This window comes from Myotis lucifugus, unplaced genomic scaffold, assembly GCF_000147115.1.
Source record: "Myotis lucifugus unplaced genomic scaffold, Myoluc2.0 scaffold_70, whole genome shotgun sequence".
Taxonomy (NCBI): Eukaryota; Metazoa; Chordata; class Mammalia; order Chiroptera; family Vespertilionidae; genus Myotis; species Myotis lucifugus.
In genome coordinates, this window is record NW_005871118.1 from 2,372,795 (window position 1) to 2,382,369 (window position 9,575).

Genomic DNA, 9,575 nt, shown 5'->3' on the forward strand with positions numbered 1-9,575 from the left:
CACACCAGCCAGGGCACTCTTCTCCTAGTCTCGAACTTGCCTGCCATCAGCTTCCTAACTCATCTCATGGCATCCACTATGACCCTTTCCAAGCGTCTGTCCACAGGGAGGCTGGAGCAATCTTTCTGAAATGCACATTGGATCACATCACCCATCCACTTAAACACCCAGTGACTGTGCCTGGTCTATCTGAGGCCAGCCTTGCCGAGCATCCTGCCCCCCTTGCTGCCTGAGCTTTGGTTACACTTGCGTCTTCCACAGCCTTGAAGACACAGGTGCTGTCCCACCACGTTGATGCAAGGGCTGGCCTGGCCTACTTAATCCTCCTGGCCCTCCAGATTCCATTTCACTCATCATTTCCTCAGAGATTTCCTTGACATCCATTATTAAATCAAACCGCTTATTGTATACTCAGGGCACACACATTGCAATGTTATGTTAATTTGTGTGGGTATTTTATCCAGCTCATCTCCTTCTGTGCTGTGTAAGTTCCGCAAGGTCAGAGACCATGTCTGTTTTTGCTGACATGGTGTTCTTGCTACTTAGTATGACCTGGCAAAGAGGGGGCTTTCAGTCAATATTTGTAGAGTGAATGAATGAATTATGAGTGCCCCTGGGGGAACATGGTAGAAAAGCAGAAATGCAGGGGGACTGAGAATTTAATGGAACCCAAAGCTGGGGCACAGGGAGATCATTTGAATGTATATTATCCTAAAATAGGATCTTGGAGTTTCCTTAGACTAATTACAGAATTTGCAGAGTGCACACCATTTATAGAGATATGTAACTCCCCTTCCCCCAGGCCACAACAGCCCCAGGGAAATCCAAGGATTTTGGGTCAATTCCCAGAAGCCTTTGTCTCTGCCTTCCCACTCCCTCCTGCCCCATCCTCCCTGGGGGCTCAGGGCAGCTCTCCTGTGCGGAGGGGGAAGGGTCCAGTTGGGGCAGAGCCCTCCTGGGTCCTTCTTAAGGGCTCTGCGTGTCTGCATTGCTGCCACCCCATCAGGGCCCTGTGGCCTTTATCCAGGCACTTTCTGCTACCCACCCACGCCCCCATCTTCCCTGCAGGGGGTGTGATGGCCACACTGCTGTGGCTGCCCCTGCTAGTACCTCTGCCCCCATGGATTTGGAGTGATAAACCATTCGCCTCTTTCTTCCTTAGGTCAGTGGTCAGCAAACCGCGGCTCGCGAGCCACATGCAGCTCTTTGGCCCCTTGAGTGCGGCTTTTCCCCAAGATACCACGTGCGGGCGTGCATGTACAGTGCGATTGAAACTTCGTGGCCCATGCGCAGAAGTCAGTATTTTGTGGAAGAGCCACACACAAGGGGCCAAAGAGCCGCATGTGGCTCGCGAGCCGCAGTTTGTCGACCACTGCCTTTGGTGATTCCCTCCCTTCCTTAACCATCATCTCTTGCAGCAGTTTTGTAGCCAGCAAGTCATTTCCCCTTATTTGTTCCAGCTTCTGAAGTCTAGGGGTCTGGGGCCTGCGGGTTTCATGCCCCAATCCCTGTTTCTTCCACAGCAGAGGGGGCCTGACAGGACTGGAGGTGGCAACCACTCATCCCACAAACATCACCTGCCTCAGGGAGAGAGATGAGCAGGGCGGGGCCTCACCCCAGGAACATGACACCTGCTGGGGCTCTTCTTTGCAGGGACTTTCAGTCCGGATGAGGTGTTCAGCTGTCAGACCAGGATTCAGAATGCGTTTTCCCTGCAGTGATTTTTGCCAAGACCCAGGGGTTTAGAAGAACATGAATCTGGTTTTCTTCCAGCCTTTCCTACACAGATGACAACATGATTACCCTCAGCTTTCAATGTGCAAGTCTGTACACAGAGCACAGAGGCCAGGAGGGCTCCTGAGTCATTGGAGATAATTCTCTTCCCCCCTCCCCACCTTTCTGTCTGTCTTCCATCTCTGTGAATCAGTGATGTGGAAAACGGGGGGCTTCAGGAAATTTAAGGGAGGCTTGAAGTGAGCAGAGCAGGCCAAGTCCTGGCAGGCGCTGGGGCTGCCACGGCGGGACATCATGCAGCGCCTCATCCAGGGAGCGGTGGGGATGCCTGCTCCTCGGAGCAGCTTGCACAGCGGCTGGGGCAGTCAGGTCACTGTGCCTTGGGCAGGGATGGAAACACCCGCACAGCCAGGGTGTTCTGGAGGCGACCACTGTCAGGGCGGCCTGTGCCAGCCTCGTTTAGTTTCCTGAGTCACAATTGCTGGGCTAACCGTGTGGTGTCAAGAACCCATAGCAGATCCAAATACCTCTTCTCCCATGGCCCTCTCTCCCGCAGCGCAACAAAGGCTGATGTCTTGTTAGCACCCTGGACCTCATCATACGGCAACTGATGGAGGATCTGTCCCCTCTCTGGGCTGTGAGCTCCTCCAGGCAGGAACCTGGGCCCAGTGTCTGCTGCCTCTCCAGGGTGCGGCATCTAGTAGGTTTCTACGAGTAAGTGAACGCACAGGGACATATAGGAGGCCAAAGAGACTGCCGTATGGAAACGTGTTCAGTAGCGCAACATGTTGGTTCTCTACAGGATCCAAAGCAGGAATCATATGTCCTTTCCAGAGAAGGTATGTCTCCTGCAGGAACTGCACAAGGGAAGGTGCTTGAAAATTGGGGACCAGGGCCGGCAGAGGTAGAGAAAGGCCCCAGGAAAATGACACAGGAAATGGAGGTGTTCATCCTAGACTCCAGCGCATCGCAGGCAAAGCCCCGATTCTCCAGGAACTCCACAGGCAGTGCCTGGGAACAGGGCTGGGGGAGGCCAGCTCAGAGGGACTGGTATTTCAATCCCTTCCAAGACCCGCAGGTGCACGCCCACGCTTTCCCATAGCTGGCCACTAGGGGGCAGGCGGAGGCCGGAGAAGAGATGAGGCAGCGGCCAGTGGGCCCTGGGCTGGGCTCGCCAGGCCCAGCACACCCAGGCCTGCAGCCAGCACACTGGGCTGTTTGTATGACTCCAACGAGGCCCGGCCTCTCTTCCTGCCTGTCTTGGCCTCTGTGATTTCATATGGTGTGGCCTGTGACATCAGATACCACACGCCCATGGTAACCAAACTACACAGCTCAGTGTGAATATTAATAAACGGGGGGGATCCTTGTTTTTCTTATTTTACTCACCATTTGTGTGTGTGTGTGGGGGGGTGTTTTAACTTAAAATTTTAAAAATTGTATTTTTCAACTACAGTTTCCATTCACTATTATTTTGGATTAGTTTCAGGTGTACAGCATAGTGGTTAGATAATCATACTTTACAAAGTGTCTTCTCCCCCCCACCCTCACCCTCCAGCCCCATATTTCCAACACCCACCCACTTGGCACCATACCAGGACTGTGGTTTTTTCTACTCATGCCTCACGTACCCTTATTATCCTGAACACTCAAGGTGTACCTGAGTGCCACCGGTTTTGTTTTTTTTAAATGAAAAGTCGGTGGGGAACGTGTGCATTGGTCTCCTGTTTATCTGGCCTTGAAAATAGCAATCCATGTCCTCATGTTTTAGTCACCACTTCCTCTTGCTATCCCGCTAACACTCCTTGTGTGTATCTACAGATCACTTCAAGGGAACATTACTTTCTTGATAATTTCCACACCCCTTGAAAAGTCATATCCTCCTAAGAAACTCCAGCAGATGGGACCCCTCAATTGGTTTAAGTTTTGGTAATCCTCAAGGATTCACTAAAAATAGCACACTGTCCTCCTATACAAATCACCCCCTTTATACACATCATCAGCCCCATAGACTGAGGCCCATAGATCTGGGCCTAAAGTAAATTAGACTGAGCATAAGGGAATAAACATGGTACCAGGCCAGACCACAGAAATCAAAGTCTCTGTGTAGAAATGAGAGTTGCTTCACACAGAACCAGAGAATTTGAAAGTCGAGTTCTCCTGCCTGCTGAGAATGTCCAATTAGAAACCCATCAATGCTTGATAACATTAATAGAAAGCTGTGCCTGAATGAAGTTAAAGACTCTTCAATAAATTGCATCTTTAATTGGAATGAGAACAAACCAACCATATTACATCAGCCAATGGGGAATGGCAAAACCATCCTAAAAGAAATGGATTTCTAGTGGAATCGGAATACTTATGCAAACCTTTTCATGCTGCAGACTTGTTTGAATGCTACCCCTGATTTCTTCTCAACAGTAATCATGGCTGAGAAATACCCTTTAAAGTTACAATATGATGTCAGGTTACTTTAATGGTTTGCAAAATGCTCTCAAGGGTTACCTAAAAATGTGCATTTTCAGTGATGCCCTAGATAAGTTCGTCTGAAATGGTTTGATTTTCAATTAAAAACATAAACAGGCTTGGATATATTTGGACACAGATGTGGCTGGAGTCTCCAGATTCATTGTTTAAAGGTATGCCATAAATATGACACAAAGTGTGGCGAAGGCGTCCATCTGATTGGGTATTCAGGCTTACAAAGAAAGTAATTACAGGGCCGGAGACTGGGAGTCAGCCCTCATTCATCTAAATTCCCTTTCACGTATCAACATAGCTTGACCTTGATTTTTTTGAGATGCAAGTAAATGACATGGATGTAATTTGAATAAAGCTGTCTTTCAAGCACACCAAGAACCTGAAATCAGAGATGACAGATTGACAGAAGTTTGAAGAAATAACCAACTCTTAGGAATTACAGTGGTTTTAAAAACAGTGTCTTCCTTTCTTATCAAGCGACATTTTTGTCTTCTTTCTAGGGAATGTTTGTTTGCCAGGACCTTTGGAATATGCCAAGCTGCCAGTTTCCCCCTCCCCCCTCTGCCCTTCTGTTTTTGTTTGTTTGTTTTTTCATTTTTAAATATACTTTTTGTTGTCGATAGTATTACAGATATCTCTTATGTCCCCCGTTACTCCTCTCCTCCCAGCCCCTACACGCCCCTTCTCCCTCCAGGTCTTCAATACCCTATTGCCTGTGTTTATGGGCTATGCATATAAGTATATAAGTTCTTTAGTTTATCTCTTCTTGTCCCCCCAACCCATATCGAGGTATGTCAGTCTGTTCCATGCTTCCCTGCTTTGGCTCTTGTTTTGTTGGTCAATTCATTTTGTTCATTAGATTCCACAAATAAGTGAGATCATGTGATATTTGTCTTTCTCAGTTTGGCTTATTTCACTTAGCATAATATTTTCCAGGTCCAATTCTGTTTTGTTTTTTGGTGTGTGTGTGTGTGTGTGTGTTTTTTAAATTTTAATTTTAAAAAATCACTATTGTTGAAAGTATTATGTATGTCCCCCTTTTTCTCCCATGGACCCCTTCTTCTGTTTTGAGTCTCCCCACTGGGCCCCTGTGGTCTGCGGCCATTTCGGCTGCTAATGTGACCTCCAACCTTCCTCGCCTTTCTGAGGGCAGGGGCCTCACTTCGCCTCCTGATAAAGCACTTTCAGTCAACTCTTGGGTTTCTTCATGGCTGATTAAACTGTCTGTGTTTATTCAGGACCTTGCTCCGCGTTCTGTGTCCGGCTGCTGACCTCTCTGTGAGTTCATTGTGGAGGAGAAAGCTCACAGGGCCGTCCATCTGACTGCTTGCTGGCGGCTCTGGTGAAGATTGGAGGCCGGTGAATGTTTAGGCCGTTAAAATGTTGGTACATCTTTAAAGCATATGACTTTTTGCCCAGTTAGTTTTCTGAGTACTGTGACGGGGCGAGGCGAGAGGCACGTGAAAGACAGCAGCACGAGGTGGCCTGTGAGTTATAACCACCAGCATCTCCCTTGAACTCACCGATGTCGATCATCTCCCCATTAAGCTACAGAGCTTCAAACGGTCTGTGGCTCCTTTTTTTTCTTTTTCAATTACAGTTGACATTCAATGTTATTTTATACTCGAGGCCCGGTGCATGAAATTCATGCATGGAGGGGGAGTTCCCTCAGCCCAGCTTACATTCACTTTAATTGGGGACCCTTCAAAACCTCTCTGCCTGCCTGCCTGGTCACCCCTAACTGCCTCTGCCTGCCTGCCTGATTGCCCCCAACTGCCCTCCCCTGCTGGCCTGATTGCCCCTAACTGCCTCTGCTTGCCTGATCACCCCTAACTGCCCTCCCCTGCAGGCCTGATCTTGCCCCAAACTGCCCTCCTCTGCTGGCCAATTTGGTTCTGATTGGTCAGTTTCTATGCCAGTCAACGTCAAAAGCTCCACCTCCTAGGCAGCCATTGGCTCCTTACATTTACCCAGATTTGGTTCTGATTGGTCAGTTTGTATGCCAGTCAGCATTTCTGAGCCTATCAATGGGGCCTGATTAGAAAGGTGGGACTCATCAACAGCCCCGGTGGAGGCCTGGAGAGAAATGGAGGTGCAGCTGTTGGCCAGGCTGGGAGAGAAAGAGAGGCAAGTTCTGATCAATGGCTGCCATAGGGGCTACGGATCAGACCCTGCCTCTCTCTCTGCAGGCCTCTCTCTGGGGCCTGATCTGCAGCCTCCTAGGCAGTCAGTTCTAGGTTGGGGTGCCCGCAGCAGCCCCAGTCTTCCGGTATGGTCCAGTATTATGACCCTGGCTCATTATTATATAGACTAGAGGCACTGGGGGGGTGGGGTAAGTCCCTCAGCCCAGCCTGCACTCTCTCCAATCTGGGACCCCTCGGGGATCGGGCCTAAACTGGCAGTCGGACATCCCTCTCACAATCTTGGACTGCTGGCTCCCAACCGCTCGCCTGCCTGCCTGCCTGATTCCCCTAACCACTTCTGCCTGCCAGCCTGATCACCCCCCAACCACTCCCCTGCCAGCCTGATAGACACCTAAGTGCTCCTCTGCTGGCCTGATTGCCCCCAACTACCCTCCCCTGCTGGCCTGATCACCCCCAATTGCCCTCCCCTGCAGGCCTGGTCACCCCTAACTGCCCTCCCCTGCAGGCCTGGTCGCCCCTAACTGCCCTCCCTGCTGGCCTGATCGCCCACAATTGCCCTCCCCTGCCGGCCATCTTGTGGCTGTGGGCACCACTATCTTTGAGGGTGTGACAGTCAATTAGCATATTCCCTCCTTTTTGGCTGTGGGCGCCACCATCTTTGTGATGGCATGAGGGTCATTTAGCATATTCCCTCTTTATTAGATAGGATTAGTTTCAGGTGCACAGCGTAGTGGTTAGACATTTATACGACTTACAAAGTGATCGTCCCTCAATAAGTCTAGTACCCACCTGGCACCAGACATAGTGATTACAATATTATTGGCTATATTCCCTATGCTGCACTTTACAGCCTTGCAACTATTTTGTAACTACCAATTTGTACTTCTTCATCCCTTCACCTTTCATACCCAGCCTTCCAACCCTCCTCCCATCTGGCCACCATCAGTTTGTTCTCTGTATCTATGGGTCTGTTTCTGTGTTGTTTGTTCATTTATTTTGTTTTTTAGATTCCATACATAAGTGAAATCATGTGGTCCTAGTATTTATCTGTCTGACTTATTTCACTTAACATAATAATTTCTATGTCCATCCATGCTGTCGCAAATGTTAAGATTGGATTCTTTTTTTTAAGTACATATTTTTATTGATTGCAGAGAGGAAGAGAGAGGGAGAGAGAGAGATAGAAACATCAATGATGAGAGAGAATCATTGATCAACTGTCAACTGCATACTCCACCCTGGGAGTGAGCCCACAACCTGGGTATGTGCCCTGACCAGGAATTGAACCATGACCTCCTGGTTCATAGGTTGATGCTCAACCTCTGAGCCACACTGGCCGGGCAGATTTCATTCTTTTTTATGGCCCAGTAATAACCCATTGTATATACATACCACATCTTTATCCACTTGGCTAATGATGGGCACTTGGGTTGTTTCCATATCTTGGCTATTGTAAATAACGCTGTAATGAACATAAGGGTGCACATATCTTTTGGAATTAGTGTTTTTGGATTTCTTCAAATAAATACCCAGAAGTGGAATTGCTGGGTCATAAGGTAGTTCTATTTTTACATTTTTGAGGAACCTCCAAACTGTTTTCCATAGAGGCTGTCCGTGGTTCTTAATAAGAGCAGGTCTGGTCTTACTGCTTGGAAAGGGGAAAGAGAGAGAGAGAATGAAGCACAGAGAGTTTTACTGAGTGACCAAAAGACAAGCCAGGACAAATGCCTTAAGCCAGAACCCCTTTGACAGAGATTCTTGTCAGCATGACAACCAACCCCTCACCCATAAGCCTGGTCTGGGGCTCCCAGGCAAGCTCAGCTTTGCGCGCCCCCTTCCTCCCCCCGCCCCCGCTGCAGCACCACACTCCAGGGCCTGGGTCAAATGCAAGTCCTACCGTGTGCAGGCGATGGTTCCTTTCACTGTAACATGTAACTAGCTGTGCCTCTTAAAATCACATTCTTCTAGTTTGCTTATTTGTGCAGGAATCTTATCAGTCTGACTTGACTGCGAGTGCTTGGACGTGAGGACCGTGCCTCCGAATCTGTGCATGCCTGGGAGCACGCGGTGCATATTTCAGTGAAAGTAGGGATGAATGAGGTGCAGATGGACGCTCTCTCCAGGCCTTCTCTCACATTCCTTTAACGCCACCCCACTCACCTGTGATAACTCGATCCTCCCTCACCATCTCTCAGAATCCCTGCTGCTCCCACTTGCACGCCTGGAGTGGCCTTCTTTTTCAATTTTCCTGTTTGCCCATCTCACCCTTATATCCCTGCCTCGTCTTTACTAACAATCTCATATTGTAAACCCTCAAGGGACTGGGGATCAGTTGAACCTCCTTTGCTTGTCACTTGATAACACAGTCAGTGGCTTGACACTCAAGGGACCTCAGAATACGGTGCCATAATCAGAGAATCACTGGAGCCGATCACTGGTCCTCTTGCAACCAACGTTTACTGCTCCGGGACTCGGTGTATGTGCTCCGTCTCTATTGTGATTGTCTCTGGTGATGGGTCCCTCCCAAACCTGTTGTTGGGCGTAGCTGCAAGTGAGTTGGTGAGAGAGGAGGAGGATCTTGGTCCGAAGGCAGTGCTTTCAACAGTGGCACTTGGACATCTAATTCTGTCGTGGGGGCTGTCCTGTGTGTCATAGGGTGATTAGCAGCATCTCTCATGTCTACCCCACCAGATGCCAGAGCATCCCCCAGTTGCAGCAACTAAACAGGCCTCCACTGGGAGGGACAAACACGCTGGCTGGGAGGCACTGCCCTGAGGGCTGGAGGCTGGAGGCCCCAGCCACAGTGGGAAGGGGTGAGTGTCATAACTAGGTTTCTTCCTCTCTTTGTTTTTGTTTGTTTGCTTGTTTGTGTGTGTGTGTGTGTGTGTGTGTGTTTGTGTGTGTGTGTTTTAGTGTAACCAGCATGGTGTTCTGCCCTATTCGGTTTGGGGAGAGTCTCAAGATGCACTTAATTACATAGTACTTCACCACTTGGCTCTTTCCACCTCAGGGCCATATCTCCCTTCTCTCTGGCCCTCCCTCCCCACATACCATGGACTGGCTCGATATTGGGATGAGCCTCTTGTTGAGATCCACTGCTCTGAGGGACACATGACGTAGAGAGGAGTGGTGAGAGCCCCAAGTGTTGTGTCAGCTGAATGGTGGAGAACGGGTTGGGTTGTCTCATTGCTCAGATATCTCTTCTTTGGTAAACAC